A 23072-nucleotide genomic window follows, 5' to 3' on the forward strand; every position below is an offset into this window, starting at 1 on the left:
CCTCCTGAGCCACTTGTGAGCAAAGTGCACTTAGAGGCAGCACAGACTGGAGCCTGGCAATAGCCCCACAAGTAAGAATGCAGCTGCACATTTTTCCTGAAGAGGAAAACTTGTTTCCTGTTGATTCCAGAGCAGTGAATCCAAAAGCAGTGAAGGAGCTATAGCTTTCTGCAGCTGGTGCTGTTGCTAGTTATCATCTGTAATAACAAAGATGTCAAGGTTTAGGCTCATGCTGTGACAGCACAAATGACTGGTGGCAGGGAGTCATGAACAGAGAGGGGAAATGCCAAGAGAGGGCAAATTTCAGGGAGGTTGTGATAATGGCAGTGAACACTTTGATAAAGATAAGGAAGATAATGATAAAGAAGATGATGACTGCATGTGTGCCGCTGTGTCTTAAGATGCCAGAAGACTGCCATGCTCATGTGCCTACAGATTCCTGGCAAGGAGGCAAACCTATGATTGGGGGTGGCTGGCCCATCCTCTGGCACTAAGGAACAAGAAACCATGGTAGAGTAAAAAGAAAGGATGCAGTGGGATGATTAGAGCACAGGATCAGTGAAATGGTGGCCATCCATGCCAGTCCTTGTGTAGGACAGTGTGTTTCTGATTCACATCACACACTGTCAGTAAGAGCATTTCTTCAGAGTAGCCAAGTGAAGCTGTGCCAAGGGTGCCCTGCTGCCTTTCCTGCAGGAGACACACTCAAAGCCCAGGCATGAAGAGCAATCTGTGCAAGTCTGGCCAGGAGACCTCCCAAGCTGGTAAATGACAGAGGATTGCTATTTTATCTGAGAGATACAGTTCAGTATTTCAGGCCCTAATGCAAAAACAGGATCAGCAGTTGAGGATATCTTGAGGCTGAAGTTGGGGGAAAAATGTAGCAAGGGAATGATAACTGTCTGGATGTACTTTATGACATTAATTCAGTTAGAGATAAAAATTGATCAGCTGAAAATTGTTCAACATTTCAAAATATTATATGATCATGTCCATGTCCAACGTATGGTTTCCTCTTTGCCAGTTTGTCCAGAAGAGACCACTCAACCAAATCATAATAATCTGAGCCCCCACAGAAGACTTCCTTATATGACTGCCGTGCTCTTTTCTGCATTATGGCATCTTCTTCAGCATTGGCTGTAATGTGGGATTTGCTCAATCTTGTTCTGTTTAGCTACTCCATATCCAGGGCCCAGTTCTGTTAAGATCCACTGCCGAACTCACATTTACTGTAAGAATATGTAGAACTGTTGTTACTGCATTAACATGTAGGTAAGATATCTAGGTAAGCGTTGATGGCCTGAGTAACTAAAGAGAAAGCAATCATTATGAAGAAATATAAAACCCTGAGGAAAAAGAAAACAAGTCAGAAGGCTGGGAGGATCAGCCAGTACATTTCCCATGCTGTCATTTTATTAATCTGAGCTGTGGATCGGAATCCATTATGCTTACTTGCTGTGGGAATTCATATGGAACAAAAATGTCACCTTCACTCCTTGTTTTACAACTCAGTTACCTGTTATGTAGGGGAAAAGAATTCCCAAGCACTACCATACTTTGGGAAGTTTGCAAATACTAATACAGATCTATCCCTTTGTGACACCTAGGTATCCCCAGGAACTGAAACAAAATTGACACACAGAGACCTGGGGGAAAATATTATAACTGATTGCAAATTCTTGCAATTGACAAAGAGCAGATCACTGACATTTAGCTTTAGGGGATTCTGTGATTTTCACAAAATATTATTGCACCACTTTTTATCAAATTCATGTGTTGATGATGCCAGCAAATATATATATTGTATGACCTTTTACTTCCAGGGCAATAATTAAGTTTTCCCACAATCTGCCCTTAAGTCACATATAATTATATATTTGTATGAAAACTAGTCCACAAATGTTTAAATATAACACTTTAACCAAGTTTCAGGAACGAACAATTGGATAGAATTGGAATGATATATAATGTGGGAGCATAAAAATTGAAGCCTTGCACTTACCTAGTAAAATTTTTCATTTTTATATTTATGTTCTCATATATAATTTTATGATACATATGATTCACTTTCATACTAAGTTTTCTTCTTTTAACGTATACCTATATACAGAGGATATCAATATCCACAAGTATGGCCAGTCTTGACTTGTAGATACAAAAGACACTGATTTTCTTCCACACTTTATAAAAAAGCAGACAGGAATTTTTGGCACAGAATCTCAAGCTCTGGCACCTCGCAGAGGTTATGATCATGCAGGCCCAATGGTCTTCATTCAGTAGTAGCCTTAGAGGCTCACTTAGGCTGGAGAACTTTTCTATCAGCCCAGCTCTGACTTGAACATGACTGAATTATATTTCACAGAAGGCCTTTGGGCAAGATTCATCTCAGGAAAATTTTGACACTTGGAGAGGCACATCTGAGGCATGATTAGTCTCATTCAAGGATAATCTGTCCAGTAAACCCTTGGCTGGAAGCGCCCATTTCTGCTCATTGACCACAAAGGCAATTAACTAGGGGGAGGATGTTTATTATTTAGATATATAAAGGTATTTGAGACATATTGCACCTTGAGCCTTCACCTAAAAACCGAGGACAGAAAATGCCTTATTTATGCAGTCAGTATCTCACCCTTTTCATGGACTGTGCCACTCTCACTGCAAGAGAGAGGTGCTACCTCTCACACTGGCTCACCTGCCAATTTCCAGCTTATTATGATTTTTTTTTTTTTTTTCTGGCAAATGGAACATCAATGATTTTCCAAATGAAAATGCCTTTATATCTGTCAATCATAGCACCACTCTATCTTTCGTTCAATCTTTCCCTCCATTTAAATTTTGATTTCATATTTACCTATGCAGATGAAGTTTCCTTAGAAAACAAACCTCGGCTATGGACCGACATGTTCTGAAGTGTTGTTATCCCACAGAAAAGCTGGAAGCTGGGTTTCTTTCTCCTGCTGAAAGATATTGCTAATGCTTAGTTATTTACAGGTGAGTTTTCAGCAGCAGAAGTGTATGAGCATGATACAGTAGGGACAAAACCACATTACAAGCAAATCAATCAGCTTCAAAATAGAAACAAAAATTCATTTTGGATGTCAAATAATATTTATAAGTTTTGTTGTAAAATGGTACAATAAATATTTTTTTCCCAGTTAATTGATTCAAGAGAAAAAAAGAAAGATTGATTTTAAAAAGTTAGATTTTGCACGGAGATGTCCTATTACCCTCTGTAATTACATTCGTGTGAAACATGTGAAACAGTTACTCATATTTTTCACTCTGAGCTTAATGACTTTGTTTTGGGCATAATATACACTTTACTAAGGAAAGCAACATGAAAAGAGATTTCTTCTTATTCTAATAAAAAATATTAAATTCACTATGACAAGTGTCTTCCTTGCAGAAGTTTAACAACAAGGGATAAGACAGTAAGTATAAATCACAGCATCCTAAAATAATACAAAGCTCTAAGACATTAGTGGTTCTAGCTGTTGAAATTTTTTATTCAAAATTTTTAAAAGTCCTTAAAAGAAAAGACTTCATGATTTCATCCTTCATGAGAATCTCAGAACAAAACTTATTATTCTGAAGGGCAGGAATCCATAAATTACAGTAGACATTGGATTAGGTAATAAAAAAGAAATGCCAAAACAGTGGGAAAGGAAACCAGTTAATCATCTGTCCAACTATGAACTACAGTTACCAAAAATATTCTGAAAAAGCCTATTATCTGAGAACATTTGACATTATTAAAAGATAGAGCTTATTTAGGAAAAAGCTTATAAAATGTGGTTAGGCTTTGATACCTTTGAACTAAGACCAACTTCCTAACTTTTTCAGAGGTCACTCAACCATGCAAATTGTACTATATAAAAATTTATGTTGAATGTTCTACTGATTACGATGCGTTTGTCTTACTTCAAATGGATCTCAAAGCACAATACAAATAATTTGTTATCCAGGTTTAGATGTTCACAAGAAATATCTGTCTCAATATTATACCAAACCATTTCCCCAGCTGGTATGACCAACCTCTTCAAATCAGTTCAGACTTGGATCCAAGATTACCAGTTAATTACTCTCTCTGCCTTATAACAAAGCAAACATTGTCCATGAGAGCTTATGAGTACGAAAAATTTTGAATATTATCACTGTTTTTGTAAAACAGACCAGCATAACATTGTTTAATACAAGCGTTACATTTTTTCTGAAGTCCTACTAAAAATTTACTTTGGACAGGGAAGTATTTTTGATAGATATTAAGGTTGTGAATTTGGCTTCAAATTTGAGACATGATAACGTTACTGAGTTCATCTTTCATTCTACTCCCATGTAAAAGAAGTAATCCTGCAATTCTAGAAATTGTGACATTTTTCATTAAAAAAATGAAGAAACAAATTACCTTCATGCAGTTGTGTCCTGGTTTCAGCTGGGATAGAGCTCATTTTATTCCTAGTACCTGGTACAGTGTTGTGGTTTAGGTTTAGCATGAGCATAATAATGATCACAGAAATATTTTAGCTGTTGCTTTAGTAGTGTTTACTCTAAATCGAGGATTTTTCAGTTTCTGTTGCTCTGGCAGTGAGGAGGTGCACAGGGAGCTGGGAGAGAGCATGGCCAGGACAGCAGAGCCAAACTGGCCCAAGGGATATTCCATATCATAGGAAATCATGCTCAGTATGTAAACTGTGGGGAGCTGGCTGGGAGTTGCTGATGGCTGCTCAGGGACAGGCTGGGCATCATTCAGAGTGGGGTGAGTAATTGCATTGTGCATCACTTGTTTTTCTTGTGTTTTATTAATCTCTGTTTTATATTATTATTGCTTTATTTTAATTTATTTCAATTATTAAACTGTTCTTACCTCAACCCATGGGTTTTACCTTTTCCTAATTCTCCTCCCCAGAGAAGGGGGAGGGAGGCAGGAGGGTGGTTGAGGGGTAGTGAGTGAGTGTTTGATACTCAGTTGCCTGCTGGGGTTAAACCACAAGTTGTTTAGATGCAGACTATGCACATGTACCTGTATTTTTTCTTGAGAAATGACAATTTCATGAAATGGGATTAATATTTCTTTCTAATTAGACCGACACATCAATGACTCCAGGCAGGCACCACCTCATCTACAGATTTCACTAGCATTTTTTGCAATTCAGAGAAGTTATTAAATAACACTGATCCCTAATTCAGCAAAATTTGTTTTAGATATTCACTAGCAAGGAAGTCTCTTAACCAAATGACACTGTTTTGCCTGGGGAAACAGCAATCTCACAATCTTGAATTCTTTTAAACTGAGTTTCCTTTTTTTTCAGACCATCATGGAAAGCAAAGTAAAAAATGTTGAGCTGAGAGCATGATGTAACAATAGGAAAAATGAATGTGTATAAAAAGTGGCAAAAACATTCTTCCAATTTTTGTTCAGCTACCTGTACGTTGTTGGGTGGATGGTATGCCTTATCAAAGAGAATTGTTCATTCATACTTTTCAGAATACTTCTTTCTAAGCCCTGGTGTTCAAGAGGGCTCTCTGATGACAGCTCAGCTGAAGCTCTTTGAGCCCTCAATCTCACAGTCATGTTAGGAATCCCTTCACATATTCACTCCCCAAAAAGATATAGCCTAGGTTCAAAAACTCCAAAGAAAAATGTATTTTAAGTCCTTACAAGCCATATAATGCTTTTTGAAATTTGCTGCTTCTTCTTTCCAACTTGCCCAGTCCTATCATTCAGCTCTTATTTCCAAGAAATGTGCCCACACTTTATTTCTGGCGATAGAGGTTTAAGCCTAATTAAGGTAGTCAACTTTTTGCCACAATTGGTCTTGTAGAAAACTGTAACTTTGTTAACATCTCATGCCCAGCTACATAAAACTAGAAAAAAATCTGACAGATTTCTATGTCGGAAATTAGTAATCCTTTCATTCTATTAATTTGATGCCTGTTTAAATAAATTCACTTTAGGCAAGGAAACATAATTCCTCGAATTTAAAATATTTGGGAATTTTGATCAGAGATGCTTTCTAGAAGCAGCTGTATGTCTTTTTATGACTATTTTTGTTTTCAATGGCTTTTAATGAACAATGACTGGGAAAAAGACACAAGAAAAGGAATAAAAGGAAACACAAGGAAGAGTCTTTACTGGAATGACACCAGTATAGACTTGAAGCAGGTAATTTAGTTTAGGCACACTTGCATGGTTTGCTTAGCTGAGCAGAACAAACAATCAGATAAGCTGGCTGGAGCATATTCACAGGCTTTCATTGGAACAAGAAAAAAACTGTCGGTTCCACTGAGTGTGCTGAACACTGACCCGAAGACATGGAACAAACAGAAAGTATGATTTATTACAGCATTTATATTACAGAGAATACTATATCAAGGAGCAGCAGTGGAAAAATGCTTTTTGATCATCTTGTAGTTCATCTTTTTCCCTCTTCCATCATTGGAAAAGAAATAAAACAGTGTCATTGACCTACAAGTTTCAGGTTTCCAGTAGCACAAGAAAAGCTATAAGACATGCTCCTATCTGCAGTTTCTGTTTGTGTGCATACCCAAGTTGAGCAGGTTTTCACATACACTAGGCTAAAGCAGTAAAAAAACAGAGAGTGCAGAGCCTGGCGGGCAATTGGTCCAAATGGATCACATACACTTTTATTGGATGTGCTGGATATGCTGATAGCCCAGAAAAATAAATTATGTATGAATAAAATCCAGTGATGTCTGTTTCTCAGAAAATACATAAACATGTTTTTTATGGATGTATGACCTATGTATATGAGGTATCCTAAGGCAACAACATATCATTTCTTAAAGCAGAACAGGTGTAACACAGGGCTAAAACATGAGTTATTCCCCCAAGATGTGTGTCCTCTCTGATAGACACTTGCATACAAGAAGCATGTGTGTATCTATACCATGGATTTTTTCACTCATGGGCCTTCCAAGGCTTTAGGATTTCTACAGATGCTACAGAAGAGCTCAGCAGTTCTGGAAGCAACTTTTTTTTTCTTTGACAGATCATGTAACTATTCCTTCTGAGTACTGATGATGAGATTCACCCATAGCCTTTACTGCCAACATGAAACATTAACCAATGAGAGATCCTGCATATTAGGCTAAAATATAACACCAAGACACTGCATATCGGCAACAAAATTATTTCCTTATTAAAATCATACGGTTTTAGAATTTGTATTATAGATACCAAGCCCTTCTGAAATATCCATGACACACGTGTCATATACAGTGTAACCACAGGCTAGCAGATATTCCTAAAATCCCCACCTGTTTCTATCTTTCCAACTGTACTCAGCAACTGTACTTTCAGCTTCACTATTCAAAAAACATTCCTTCCACAGTCAGAGTATTTTTGTGCAACAGAACTGATATTGTGTCTCATTAAAGAAATACAGAATCTAATGAATTGACATAATATGAATCATCTACTACGAATTTTCCTCTTATCTTCAAGTACTACAGCATCCCAATATAAATCCTTCAGAAACACAAGGGAACAGAGCTATCTTTAGCTAAAGTCTGCCCTTGAAAAACAAAATTTTGTTGAGGCTCCAGCTATGCTCCAAAATCATCTATGACTGACATTTATTTTAAGTGGTTTGTCTAAGATGGAAGGCCAGAAAATGATTGTTAAACACATACTGGAAAGTATTACTAACCTTCACAAAAAAATATTTATGGATTAATAGTTTTAAAAGTTGTTAACAGCAAACTAAGGCCTAAAGAAAATCCAAATGCACTCTGTCATAAATATCAAGTTTTTCTTTGGTCTACACAACATGGTGCAAAAAATAAGTAGAAAAGTTTTATTTTATACATCCTAGTCCTGCCTATTTCCTCACCTTGACAAAATTGTTGTCACTCCATGCCATTAAAAAGATGCTGATTATAGAAGGAACCAGAATACTCACACGTGGTGTTTGTGAAAGATTTAGATGCACTACATGCTCCCACATGCACATACACACACACACACACATATATATATACACACACATATATTACCAGTAGGTGTTGCAGACATAAAGTGCCCACTGAGCTTAGCAGGTCCAATTCAATCAATGCATGCACTTGCAAAACCATAGCTCAGGAAGCTTTCCAAGGAAAATGCCAAGCCAGGTCAGATGTGGCTCTGTTCAGTCTGTCCTGCCTGCATTACCTGCCAGACACAAGACTTTTGACAAACCTTGCTGTCAAATTCCTCTTCTTTTTCAGCCTATCTGACCTTAGCACTGACCACTATGAGCTGCTCTTTTTTGTCCAGTTTAGCAATTACTGTATTTGCCATCATGGTCCCTGTACCCAACTCCATTTCAACATGTATTTCCCAATTCATGCTCCAACACTCATCCCAATTCCCACACACAATTCCTAACTCTTCTTTTTGTCTTTTACCACTTACTAAATGTTTGATGAGCAACACAAGGACTTACCAAAGCATTCATTCACCTGACTTTACAGTGAAAGACAGTACAGAATCAACTCTGTATATGGAATTAATGCTGAGCACACTGACATACCTAAAGCTGGTATTCTGAATATTTCCTTTGGAACCTCTGATTTGTTTATGCATAAAAAATTAATGTATGCCATGAGGGAAAATCCAAAAAGCAGTTTTGTTTTGCCTCATGGAGTACTGGTTTGCTTCTCTTTCACCTGTAGCTTTAATTCTGGTCAATACTGGCCTATTCTGGAAAATTTTCTCATTCTCTCCCACACAGGCATAGGAGTAGCACCTTTTACTGTTCTGTTTAGTGGGGACAGGTGCTGCTTATGTTATATCCAGCAATACCATCATAGGTTTTGTGCCAGGTACCACCTGCTACTCCTGTGGGAAGCAGTTGTACTGTCTCACTGCCTGAGCTGACTTGAGAATCTCTGCAAAGCACTGCTAGGTGGGCAGGAATTCTTATTTATCAAGGATAAGGACGGATCTGAACAGCTTTACTACAGGAAAGGCTTTTGGGAACGTACATGGCAGCTGGTGGCATTTCTAGCACATGTCTAGGACTGAAATCTCCTTTCTAGGAAAAATGCTTCAGTGCAGTTACTATCATTATGTCCTGACAAAAAGCTACAATAAATTTTCTTTTTAAGTTCTTATTTGGTGTGACATTGTTGACTACAGCTTAATTATATATGTAAATAAAGTAGTGGCCATCACCTTTCTATGATGATGTTGCTCTGAGTTAATGATGAAAAGGGACATGGAGAGGCTGTGGGACATGTCAGTGTTAATGAAGATTTATTCAGTAGTGACATTTGATCAAATCTTCTTGGCGAAGTCTTAGGTTTCATTAGTTAAAGATGTAAAGCAGTCTGTCTGATTAAAGGGAGAAAAAGCAGTGGGGAGCTCACATAAATTACTACAGCTCAATTAGGTGCAGACAGTTTAGTGAGTGTTTATTACCAGTAGAAAGGGAGATTTTCCAATTAGATTAAAAGGTTTTGAAAACAACTCTTACAGTGCACAGTGATTTAGACCCATTGCTGGAATAATACATTGTGAGAAGCTGCATTGATTAAAAGTAAGCTGGTAAGTTATCTGCATTGCTTCATTGTTTATCAATGGATCCCCTGCTGCCTAGGTACAATTTACCTCACAAGATCAATGTCTGGACTTGGCTAATTTTCTCCTGGCTCAAGATTTATATGGATGTAAAGGACATCTACATCATGTCTGAAAATACTGAGGAGATTTATTCGGGATGATCATCAAGGAAGTGAGGTTGTATCAATCACCAGAAGTGTACCCGGGCCATGCTGTGCCATTCAGGCTGGCATCCCTGCTGCAAAGCTGGATCTAAAGACAAGACATTTTAATCAGAAAAGAACTCCATTCCAGTGAGGTTCCCCAGACTCATTGTGAAAACTGAAAAGGCATTAAAACAAAAGTGAAAGTACACAGTGCTCAGACAGTGATCAGCCAATGTTTCTGACAAATGACTGAAGGTACTCGGTGTACAGTGCAAGGCTGCGATTCATGAATCCCAATGTCCAGCAGTGCAGAATGTGACTTCCAGCAGTGCTGAGATAGCTGGAGTCCAGGTCTGCTTTGCCAAAGGATTTTTGGATATGAGCTGTGAAAGGTAGGGGGTCATTGTCCATGGCTCTGAATGACCGATTGATTCCCATGTGGAATGGCATGGGGAAGGCAGGGAGAAAAGGAGCAAAGGAAAAGAAAATTAATTATATTTAAATTCTTTATATTCCTACTGTGCCCTTCAGATCACACAAAGGCCTGCAGCTGCTTCTAATCCCTGTCTCCCAGAATTGTCTATTGTGAAGACTGGAGGAACTGAGACCCACAAATGGAGACATAAATAAAATAATTCTACTTTTACAAGTTTAATTCAATAATGACAGTGTTCTACATGGAAAACTTTCTTCTACTTTGTATGTAAATAGGACTCAAAAGAATCCAAAAGTTAAAGCATCAAACTTTCATATCTTTCTTTCCCCTGCACACTTGCACATGCAGCATTTCTCCTCTGTTAATACAGGTCTGCAAAGTTTAAATTTAAATCAATGCCATCAGACATGCTGACACTGCCAGGAAGGCAGAACTGAGCCCCTCCTTTTGGCTTTAACAAAAAGCCATTTGGGATTCAGAAAAGTGCATAGGAGTGGTGGTGAGGGGGAAGGAACTATGGCATAGTGAGTTCCACAGAAAATGAAAATCTGGTACGAAGGGGCTATTGTCCTTCATTGCACTAACATGCTACATGTTCTCCAAACACACAGAAAAGTTGATTCTCTCCCTAAAAACTTCTTCATATTTACAGGTAGGACAGGCACACATTTTTTATATACAAAAACCTTATTTAAACACAGAGGAGTGAGCACAGACTGTCACACAAACGGCCAACAACAAAATATTCCTTTTTCAAATAATGGTTCAATGAAGGAAGCTGCAACAGTGTGGCACCTATTCACCTGAATAATCCCAGAGTCGTATGCTCGGGTGCTCACTGTGTATTTCTAAATTACACATTTGAGCCCTAAGAGTCCTAGTTCTCAACTCATAATGAGCAAAGTTCCTGTAGTCTATTAAAGTCTATCATGTAGTCTAGTGTATTAAAACTGCTTTGTCCTGTCCAGTTAAGCCACAAAGCTTTCTTTGGGGATTCTTCTCCATGTTTCAGCAGATGGCACTGCCCTCACCACAACTACACTTCACAAAAGCAACCAGCAAATCAGTGAACATTTTACAAAAAAAAAAAAGCACATTCAAAGCTCTCCAGATGCCCCAGATATTACCACTTACTTTGCCATATTAAATAACTGCTCTGAATAAAACACTGATATTCTTGGTAAAGTAAACATTACATTGTTTTTACCAAAACTGAGCTTTTGGTTCATTTTCTTTATAATCGGAAGGGCTTGCCTGTTAAGGAAACAATTAACATTTTTACAAGCAACAAGATTGGGAATGACACCTTCAATTACACTAAATACATTTAATTATGATTTATTGGCACACAGAAACCTCTTGTAACATTGCAGGCCAACATGCATTTTCGCTTAATTAAACTCATTATAACAACACTTTACTACATACAGGGAAAAACCCAAAATAAACAAACAAAAAAAGCCCATATTTCATAATTAACTGTTCAAAATTAAGGTCATGGGGTAATTATGCAGCAGGTTTCCTAGTATTAAACTGCTGCTGTTACTAATGGGAAAAATATCTGGCAAATATGTAGATATCAGAAGAGGACTCAGGCTTTTGGTCTTAGCTATGGAATTGAAACACTCTTGAAGTTTAGTCATCTCTTGGGACAAAGGCGAAAGCATCCTGCACTGCTCTGATAGTTTATTGACTTTTCACTAGTACAATTTCTTGTGTCATCTTAACTGTTCCCTTCCAAAAAAAATAAAGAAAAAAAGTCCCTTTTAGCTAGAGGCTAAATACACACCAATGGTAGCAATTTCATTTGCCCCACAATTTGTGACAGTGCATTTTACTATTTTTTTTAATTCAGTGGTAAAGAAGGTTAAATATAGTAGAGATGGATTTGAATTATTAATCCTCAATATCCCTAGATCCTTCTAAAATTATATCTTAGCAATTTCAAAGTAAAATGAAATCTCTGAACCCAATTTTTTTTCTGAAATGTAGAGTGACACAGTATTTTGTTTTAAATGTTCCAGCCTTGGGGTTTGACGTAATTCACACAAAGAATTTAATAGGGATGTGGTCAAAATCACATGTGAAACCCATGTGCTCAGATCCTTTTCTTTCTAATAGGATTTACTTAGGCAACTCCTGGGTGGAGATTAAAACTTTACCCTGCACACAAACCCTTTCCATTCTCCTGTTAATCACGAGGTCAGAGCTGAACTGCAGCCTGTCAGAACTCCTAAGGAATATGGTTTACACATCCTAGCTGGGTGCTTGCTCAGCAGCAGCCTGTGCTATCTGGAGGCCAAAGATAAGTGCTCAGGGATTACATTTAAAACAATCCACCCCGTTATTTTGTCACTAAGAGCAGAAAGTTGGGAAAAATAGAACTGTAATCCTTGTTTTTGTGGACTGACCAATTTTTAGAAATTGAAGATTCAGGAAAAAGCCCTTGAAAATCAGTATCAAAGCTCAGCCAAAGTGGTGTGGCTCTTACAAGGTCAGAAGTCTAGTTCAACTCCCTCCCCTCCCCCTCAAATAACCTTTTTGGCTACTTTAGTCCAGTTCAGACTATAAGAGTTTGTTTGCTTAAAGAAAGAAATCCATTACAAACCTTCAATCCTCAGTGTTGCCATCATGTGCAAGTAGAATAATGAAATCAAAGACTCACTAAGGTTGGAAAAGACCTCTAAGATCATATAGTCCAATGATTAACCCAGCACTGCCAAGCTCACCACTAAACCATCCATAAGCACCACATCTACACATCTTTTAAATACATCCACTGATGGTGACTCCACCACTTCTCTGGACAGCCTGTTGCAATGCTTGGTCAGCCAAATTATTGTTTTACCTTGCAATTTATTCCAAAGAATAAACAATTATTAGCTGTAATTTGCACTTGCTTTTCATTTTAAAACTTAAAAAAAAAATAAAACAAAGAAAAAAATGCTGCTGTGTTAAGGCCAGATGAAAGAAACATAGAATAAAATTTTTTCCCTTCTTCTGTTGCATTATCTGAATAATCCTCTAGCACATTCATTCTAGGAACCCAGCTGTGTTCTTGAAACACCAAAGAGGATGTGCGAACAAAAAAAAAAAAAAATCCAACTAAAAAGCCCAAAAAACAAACAAGAAAAGGCAACCACAGAGGAATTAAAAGGGTATTATCCAGTCAAACACACAGTATTTAGCATGCCACCATGGAGTGAGAAACTCCTTAGGAACCTTTAAAGAAGTAGCAACTTATAGTCACTTATAAACCTAACCAAAAAGAGCTACATCTGCTGAGACAACAACCAGCACACCTGGGCTTCAACCTTGAGCTCACAGATTTTCAATTCAAAGCTCTGCCTGCAGCATGCTTTGTATATGCTGTCTTTCATATGTACAACTTTGGCTTGCACATATTTGCCCTGCAGACTCAAAATTGCAGGGAGAAGGCACAGAGGGACCATGCACCAGATCTGCAGAGAAAATCAAACCTTCATTTATCATCTTGAAAGACTGCAAGGCCTCCTGAATCCCCTGTTGTATCTCTTACACTGGAAGAGCTCTCCTGGTTAAGGAGTAAATACAGGCCCACCCCAAATGTTATCTCTAAACTGGGAAGTGGGGAACAGGTTTGGAGAACACTGGGGATCAAGTTTGTGATCACTGTGCTCACTGATTCTTACACGTTTAATGGCTGCATCTGCCATGCATGTATGAAAATGTCACAAGCTGTTCTCTTTCCTTCCACCACTGCACATACACCTTCAGCACCAGCATTGGGGGTTCTAAAACTTCAGCCACAAAAGACAAATGTGCAAGCAAATGGGCAATTACTAACATAATAGTTATTTTTTACCTGATCTTTTGCAATGTGTGTATGAACATTTCGCAGGCTGTTCTTTCTCCTGCCACCACTGCACATACACCATCAACACTGGCATAAAGTTATGACACTTTAGCCACAAAATACAAATGTGCAAGCAAATGAGCAAATGAGCAATTGCAAATATTATATATAAATGTTATATATATATATATATTTTTTTTTTTACCTGATCTTTTGCAATGTGTCTCCTGAACTCCACCATTCTCAATTTTCAAACCTAGTCACAAGAGCAACAGCAAAGACTGTCACTGAGAGGATGCACCAACAGCTTCTTCTTGAGTATTGTCAGTCAAGATGCTTTTCAAGAAATAAAAAAGGAAGAAATCTCAGATATTTAAATTTTACAATGAGTTATTAATTCTGCATGGCAGTTACTTATTCTAGTATCTTATATAATTATACCAGCTCTTATCAAAATAAAAGGGATGATAGCACCAGCCCCTTAAGTGTTAGCACAGATTTTGACACCTTTTTGGGCAATCTGAAAACAGAGGCCAAAAAAATAAAAAGCAGTTATATTTATTGAAGGGCCTTCAGGTATACATTTGGGGCAGACAAAGCCCACCCAGGATCTACACCAGTCATGTAGTTTGGTCCATTTACAGACTGGGGGTTAATCTTCCAATTACATCTTCAGGTAATGAAGTCATCTACCCCAGGTTTGCTACTCCTCAACTCACTTTTGTTTACATTTCTTGGGGCCTGAGACAGTGAGATGTCCTTGATTCCCAGGCCTGGACAGGAATTGTTTTGTCCATCTAAAATGGGAAAGCAGTAGCTAACACTCTATATGGAGTTAGTTATACACTAATGAATTGCAGGAATACAAATATATGGAAAATACTAAAGCTAAAATCCTCAAGCATCAATTTTATGACAAAATATCTTCTTTTCCATCCTCACAACCAGAACTGTCATTTACACCTTTGGAAGCTGTTGCACCAATAAATTTGTGTGCTGCATTTTTTTTTTTTTTGGGGGGGGGGGGGGGGGGGTTGTTGGGTTTTTTTGTTTGTTTGTTTGTTTTGGAGGGGTTTGTTTGTTTGCGGTTTTTTGTGTTGGTTTTTTTTTGTTTGTTTGTTTTGTTTTCTTGGTGGTGCTTAATATAACAAAAGTTTTCACAATCAACTCAGGCATGCCCAGAACTTCAAAGAAGCATATTCCAGATTAGTGAAACAGGACAAACCCAAAATGAGTTATTCTAAACCAATGCCTGATTAGAATACTTTTCACCTGAGAGAAGTGCTGTACTGGATGTTATTTAGTTACCTTATAAATTACCTGCACTTGTCTTTATAAAGATTTTTTTTTTCTATTAACAGAGGATCAATGGTTTTCATCAGTGTTCTGCTTTCAACAATGTTTCAAAACTTGTTTTCATAGCTGCAGAGCTTTGTACCCTATTTGAGTGTGCTGATTAAATGAAGGGACTTCACAAATAATTTTGTGCTATGATTGTTGAGAATGATTTTGTAGCAGGAAGAGTCATAGTAGCTAAGCACTGACCTTATTAGGTTGCAATAAAAAGAAGCTAACACTGACAACTGTGAATTTAAGACACTTTATTGCTGGAAAATGCAATGATAACTTGCAGAATTCTTTTTAATTGGTAGTTAGCTTTCAGTGTTTTGCTAAGACCTGCAGCTTGCATCTATTCAGCACACACAGAAAATAAGTTTTATATCGGCTCTCAAAATCAGTAGGTAGAATTAACAAACATTTTATCCATTTTCCAAAGTTCTTATTTATTAGAGGTTTCTTTTTTCTTAGCTCTATCCCACATCAAATATCAATATGAAAAGTTATGAAACAACATTTAAGAACTTACCATCATCTTGTGGGTGCCCCATTCCAGAAGACTCACGATTAGGTAGTCAGTATTTTTCCATGGTTAAGTGGCTAAGTTTTTTTGTTCTTCTTTTCAGTTTTTCATCCAAATGTCTCAAGTCCTTCCAAGGAATGGTACTGGTGACAATAAAGATGGAGAAAAGCTACTCAAGGTCCACTGCTTTAAACTACATTATGTAGCTCAACTCCTCAGCATATTTCATGAAAAATATTCTCTCTTACTTTTACAGGGTGTGGGATATTGTTTTCAGTGTAAATAATTAGTATGATAAGAGTCAGAGATATGTGTATTATAGCTTTGGCAGTCTGAAATGTCTCTTATTCCAGCAATCCCATTTTGAGATTTTTTCCAATACTGGAAATTTGTGAGATAACAAATTCCGAAAAGATAGTGCCTGGATTTCCAAATTATTGTGGTTTATTTTATTTTTAAATTATTTAAATTTCAATATTTGAACCGCTGGTATCCTGAGGATTGCATAAACACAACCCATCTAAAGCCTGATGCTTTTTTTTTCCTTGGTAGAGTATCACAATGCCATATTTTAAGTTTAGTATTTGGAAAACACAAGGAAAACCGATGAAAGTAAAGTGGAGAGCAATAACACACCATTATTTGGCATTCCACAATAGCACAGGCTGTCTGGGTCATTATCCACCAACAAAATGAATTTTTTTTTTTTTACTTTTTCAGCACTCTCTATAAGAAACACAATAAAAAAATTAGTATTGGTAAATAATGAGTCCACTATGCTCCCTTTTGTCCAGTTTTACCCAGTTTGCCTGGTTTAGAAAGATGACACCTACAGATCTCTTTGGAAATATCCTTCTCTTCACCAGGACTGTTTTTGCCACCAGGGATGAACCTTTTTAACGGCAAGGAAGTCTTTGCCTGTGGCCAAGGAATGGTGCTTGTAGGTCACACCTTCCAACCACGGTGCTTTAGACCCCTGGTTCCCACAACAGCAGGAGCTCCCTCAGTTTGCTGGGAGCTCTCCCTGGAGGTGTGGGGGAACTGAATGTGTGGGAGTTGTTGGGTTCACCAGGGGGATGGGAAATGTCATTGTTTATCAGAGTAAAATCTGCTTATGAGTGTGGTTATCAACATCATTCCAATGAAAGGTGAGCAGCTGAATAAATTCCAGAAGTACAAGCCAGGTATGGAAAACTCTGCACCTCATTCTGCTCCATTCATTCCCTGGAGCTGTGCAAGACCAGGTTAGATGGAGCTGTGAGCAAACTGATCTGGTGAATTGCATCCCTGCCCATGGCTGGGAGGTTGGAACTAAATGGTGGTTAAAGGTCTCTTCCAACCCATTCCACAGTTCTGTGATTCTGCTCTCCAAGATGAGAATGCCTCAAAAGACATACCCCCAAAGAAAGAGAGAAAGAAAGTATTTCCTCTGCTTAGAGGTTCTGCAGATTTCAACACAGAAAGAACAATACAGTTTTATCCTGGTTTTTTTTCTGTCATGACAGACTTTTCAGCTCTGTTGGGTCAGTCTTGCTGTAAATTAATCCCCCATACTGAAGACTGAGAGCAAATGCTTCCACATTGTGCAGAATTATAAAGCTATGTGTGACAATTTCTTGGTTACATAGCAAGGAATCAGAAGAAAAATCTAATGCTTGTAATTTTATTTGTATTGTGAGACTATAGAGGAGCATGGTACCCAACACGGAAGAACAGATATCTGCTAGGAATGAAAAAGTTCAGAACAGAGAAAAATTCTTGCAAGAGGAAACTATAAGAAAAACTATTTTGAGCAACTGGGGAAGATCACCATGAAATGAATTTTTCCTTTGGAAGGAGCTTTCAGCCTGTCTCTGTCAGTAATATACTAATGCTGGATTAAATTCTGTGTGAAAAAAGAAAATTATTCACTAAGTATAACTTAACCTGAATTGGAGAAATTATTTCAAATCCCCTCTAGCTGATTAAAGAGAAAATTCTTTTAATGTCATGTTGCATTGAAGAGATTAATCTAGCTACTCTAGGTAATTAGTGAACTGCATCAAGATCTTCATGTATTAGGTTTTGCTGTACATCTTTCTTTGCAATTACTAGCCATCTCAAAATTACTAGAATATATCCAGTGGACCACAAAACAGAGATGTTAACTTGAACAGGTGTGTAGTCAACAGTTTTGAGAAGACCTACTACTGCTGAAACAATTTTGAGAATTCAAACAAATTCATAACAAAATCTTTATTGTGGTTTAAAATGTTAAAGGGCAATTGGTTGTCCCAAATGAGTGTGCTTGAGATTGCTCAAAAAATCACCAGCAAGGCTATGAGCAAAAACCAGATTTCATATTAAACCACAAAGCACAACAGATCCACTGGCAATATTCCCTCTACTTACAAGGGGCAACTAAGGCACAACAGGGAAAGCAAGAAACAACACCACCAAAAAAATCCAGGCAATCAAAACAGAAACGAATTGAAACTACCCGGGAGTGCATGTGTGTGTCTGTGTAAAGACAATATAAACAAGAATGGAAAGGAACATGGCCTAAAGCTTAACAACACCTAAACTTAACAGTAACTTAACTCATACCTTCATTTATAGCTTAACCTTAACAACATAACAGAGAAATAACACTTAACAGGTTATAAATACCACTTAAACAGGTATAGCAACCCTGGGGTTTTGCTGGCTCTGAGAGGCATCCCCTCAGAGGTCTCACAGAGGTCTCACACCTGCTGTGGTCCAGGAGAGCTCAAAGGGCCCCATCATGGACCACTGTTGATAGGGTTGCAAGAGAGTGGCCTTCACTCACAACAGCATTTCATCCTGGCCATGGTTTGGGTGGGCACTTTCTTTGCAAGTGTGAGAATAGGAATGTTGTGGCATTAGGACCAGAGAAATATTTACCAAGGCTGGTCATGAGAAAAACAAGCTCGTTTTGAGTTTCTGAGAGCAGACAGGGCTGTTTTATAAGCTCAGAAAGAGCTGAGCCCAGGTGATATTTTTGAAGACGAGGCCTAACAAGCATTTTCTCAGATCACACTGCAGCCTGGAAAGGAGTTAAGGGGGAATGCACCACCACACTTGTCCATTTGCATGTTTTCACAACCTCTATATTCAAAATCTTCATCTTTATATTCAGTTCATCAAAGGATGAGCTCTTGGTCATCCTTTCCACTTCATACCTCATTTACATCCTTCAACAAACCTCAAGTGCTCACTGTCTTTCCCTGTGATTCCTCAACATGCAGAGTGGCATGTTTGGTGCCAGGAAAATAAGTGATATCAATCTGAGGTTCAGCTGACAGGCCAATGAGGCCGAATGCATCTCACAGCCACTGAAATTTAAAAACATTAGTTGAAAAATTACAGGAAAAATTCAACAATTCAAGAAATTCTCTTCCTAAAAATGCAATGTGGATTTTTACCAATAATAAAGACAAGATGGCATAATCACGCTACCTTAAAAAAAAAAAAAGAAAAGAGTGTGCAAATTGGGAAAAATTTCTAATTAATATGGGTGGACAGGAGACATAGCCAGTATCAATGTATCCAAACCTTTCACAGAAAGAAAAGTAGAAAAATTTCCCATGGGATCCTAATAGAACAGAAGTCTAAAACAGTTCAAGAAACTTAGCAGTATGCTGCATAACAGGCAGTTCCAAGAGAAACATTTCTTGTTTGTGAAACAAGTATTAAAGTCAACATGGAAAAGCCTGTCTTCACTATTATTTACATATAACTTTTCAGTTCCTCTAACATGCATCCACAGAAAGAAGACATCTATCTGAAACAGATAAACATCTTAAACAGATGTTTATCTTACCCATCTCTGCAACAACTATAGGGATTTTTTAGGTAAAAGCCAAGAATTCTAATTTAAAAACAATTCTAAAATGTATTTAACCAAATATCATCCCTTCTGTGTTCAGATATGAATACACAGAGGTCGGGAACTATGAGCACATTACTTGAATCTGCACCATACAGAATAGTCATTCACTGCCTAGTCAGACAATTGAAATCAGAGTGACCATATTTCTACTTTTAGACAGCATGCTAGCAAATATTGTAATTTATTTTGAAATTCTACAGTTTCTAGCAATATAGTAGTACTCACAGGTGGCAGAGAGAGGATCATGACAGACTGCCTCATTTTTTTGCAAAAAATATTCTTCCTCTGAGTGGCATCAGGATTCTGTAAATTAACATTAAACATTCTCATGAGTCTGGCATCATTGAGCAATGAGCTGTCAATATACAAAAGTACCATATTCTAAATACAGTAGATGGATCAGGATGTGGCACACACAATAGAAAACTACAATAATCTTGATTTTATCATTCCTTGACAAACTGCTGTGCAGAAGAGAACACATATATCCATTGCTCACACACATTCCCAATGCTTCTGTGAGGAGAAATGTTAAAAATTTCTTACTGTTGTTGTTACTACTTACTGTACAGTGCTGCTCTAGATTTTAAGTAGCCAAATTTTTAAATAGTGCCGGAAAATCCAGAAGCTTTTTATTTCTGAAATTCAGATACCATTTAATTTTGTACCTAAATAAGTACTCAGGACCCTATCACATATCTCTGAAGACCCTGAACCCCAGAGGTGATGCTTCAAGCATGAGTTAGTGGACATATGAGTGAATGATTAAGGAAGAATGATGGTTTTCTCAAAGGAAAAGTATAAAGAAAGAGGCAGATAAAACAGTACTTTACTACAAACACTGTAACCCACCTTCCAGAAAGATGTAGGCCTCGTGGTGACTTTCTCCCTAAGAAGGGGTTGCAAACTATAATTTGCCAGCAAAATTCTAAGGAATAGTGAAAAATGCTGTGTGATATTTTCCTACACAACAGAGGAAAAGCCACAGCTTTTGCAGTATCCCTAAAGCCCCCCACAGTCCTCCTATATTCAGATTTTCCCATGAAATGACCTCAGACCTGAGTACAGCAGTGTGCTGCCTTGCTGTCTCTGTAGTTTCTCAGCTTTTTCTCTACCACGGCTGTATTTCTCTATTTGCATTGCTGTAATAGAAAGTGGGAATATGTAATTCAGCTACAAATGGCTTCAGTAAATCACCCTAAAATTTTACAGTTGGGAAGGGAAAGGGGGAGAAGAAAAGGAGAGAGCTTCCAGTAAAAATGCTTTAGGAGAATACTCAAAATGGTAAATGTTTCTGAAGGAAACTTGAAGAAACTGAAAAGAAGATTTGTGTAGTCATTGCAGGACTGTGTAGGAGCACAAAGGATCTGGATAATATGAAGTAGCAAAGAACTGTAGGATTTGGTCCTAAGTATCTTCCTACCTCCATAAGGTGTTTCCTTCCTAAGGGATTAAAGGCTGTAAACTCTAAACACACACGTTTTCCTCTAATCTTGAAGCAGCCAAAACAGTAACAGCCTGGCCCAGAGGTCACACACAACACTAAAACATTAAATACAGGGATTTCTTTAATTGCTGTAAAATGGAAATTCTTGCACTGTTAAGGAGAAACAACAAACCTTTACAGCACGCTAGGAACAAAGCCTCATCTCTCTGACAATTGAGTACTTGGCCCCATTAAAGGAGTTATCAATCAGGAAAGATGCCAGTTAGAGAGTTTCTTGTGATACAAACACCTTTCCAATAGAAAGCTGACTAAGAGCAGCAACTCATTTTACATAGGTCAGTAACCAAGCTTTAGAGAGCAATGAATTTTAGTCACTACCAACTTGAGACAGACATGACCCAGTGACCTGGAGGGAAAAAAGGCCTGGATTACCAGTCCTCTGATCCCCCCTGTCCCTTGAATATCTACTTCCATTCCTACATTTACATGTTATGCAATTTGGTGTGCTACCTACATACATTTTGTTTAGCATAACTTAGTGCTAGCAGTTCAATTTGCCAAACCCTAGTCCACAAGCTGGGAATGTTCGCCTAGATCTGTTAAGCTTTCACCGAGTAAAGAAAAACTTGCAGCCATGGAAGCTGCACTCATCAACAGAAGCTGCAGCCTTAGGGTTAAGAAAAGGAACAGCCCACCTAGAGAAAATGAAAGAACCCAATGAGGAAGAGGAAGAGCCCAAGCCTTATACTACTACTGGTGAGAACTCCTGCTTGAGGGGTGGGGAATTCAGATTGCAAAGGTATAACTGCCCAGGGAATTCTTTGGTCAAGGTCCCAGCTTGAGCTGTGGCACTATTAGCAAAAAGGACTTGACAGAATAATCTCTCTTTATAGATTCAGCAGAAAACAGTCAAACCCTGCATAATTTCCATAACATAGATCAACCACTGCAGACACACAGCATGAAATAGCATTCAATGGGCAATCGCCATGTATTTGGGTCAGGCTTACTTAGCTCTTGCCATTGATTATATTAAATGCAATAATTCTCTGAAGAAATTGAACCCCCTTGCACACTAAAGCATTATTAGAATTTTTTATTTCCTGCTATATAGCAATTTGTCTGCAGGCAAAATGGTTATAAAAAAAAGGAATTTATAATAAAGAAAAACATTTATATTAAATAAAAAGGGGAAAACAGCATGAAAGAGAGAACAATCTTGACTACATCTTTGAATCTCCAAAGAAAAGAGATGAAAAATATCTCAGGAGTATGAGGAAAAGATTTAGTTAATATTTTTCTTCAGACTTCTGTTTAAAAAAAACATTATTTTTTTCTGAACAAACGAAAACAGTATTTTTTCTTGTATTTCTCAGCCACAAATATATAGCAGTGTCTGAGGGATTTTAATTTATTTAAAGATATTTTCCTTAATAGTACTCCCTTTAAAGATATTTCATTTTGCCATTTTCAAGCCTAGTTTCTAGCAATCAGTTTTATACATATAATTTCTTCACATTGAAGAGTCTTTCTGTAATTAAACTTCCATTTTTTTGACTGGGCCTCTTGAAAACACAACAGAAAACAGAGCTTTTTCTCTACCTGTTGCTGATAGCATAGTACAGCTCAGTACCAGCAACCACCTATGACACTCTCTATTCTCTTTCCCTCTAGCCACTCTAACTGGTTATCCTCACAGGATGCTGCTGGTCCTCCAGTATTTTCTACTGGCAGTCTCTGAAGGTCCTTTTGATGAAAGAATTGGTGAAAACATGAAATCTCATCTTTAATTGGAGGTAACACAGCTGTAAACCAAGGAAAGAGACAATATTCCAAAGCGTACATCCGCTAAATTATCAGTCTGCTAATAGAAACATATAATACATGGACACA

At 37.7% G+C, this 23072-nt stretch overlaps 1 long non-coding RNA gene across 1 annotated transcript in view; it reads right to left on the reverse strand.

Annotated features, from left to right (window-relative positions):
- Positions 1–425: 425 nt before the first annotated feature.
- LOC135298890 (uncharacterized) overlaps positions 426–23072 on the reverse strand; it is a 44816-nt gene continuing 22169 nt past the window's right edge. The window contains exons 2-8 of the long non-coding RNA XR_010360956.1: positions 20784–20874; positions 19958–20035; positions 19023–19175; positions 15847–15983; positions 14185–14315; positions 2852–2954; positions 426–1229 (exon numbers count right to left, since the gene is read on the reverse strand). This is a non-coding gene — a long non-coding RNA (uncharacterized LOC135298890). The remainder of the gene's footprint in view (positions 1230–2851; positions 2955–14184; positions 14316–15846; positions 15984–19022; positions 19176–19957; positions 20036–20783; positions 20875–23072) is intronic.

Source organism: Passer domesticus, chromosome 4 (genome assembly GCF_036417665.1).
Source record: "Passer domesticus isolate bPasDom1 chromosome 4, bPasDom1.hap1, whole genome shotgun sequence".
Lineage (NCBI taxonomy): Eukaryota > Metazoa > Chordata > Aves > Passeriformes > Passeridae > Passer > Passer domesticus.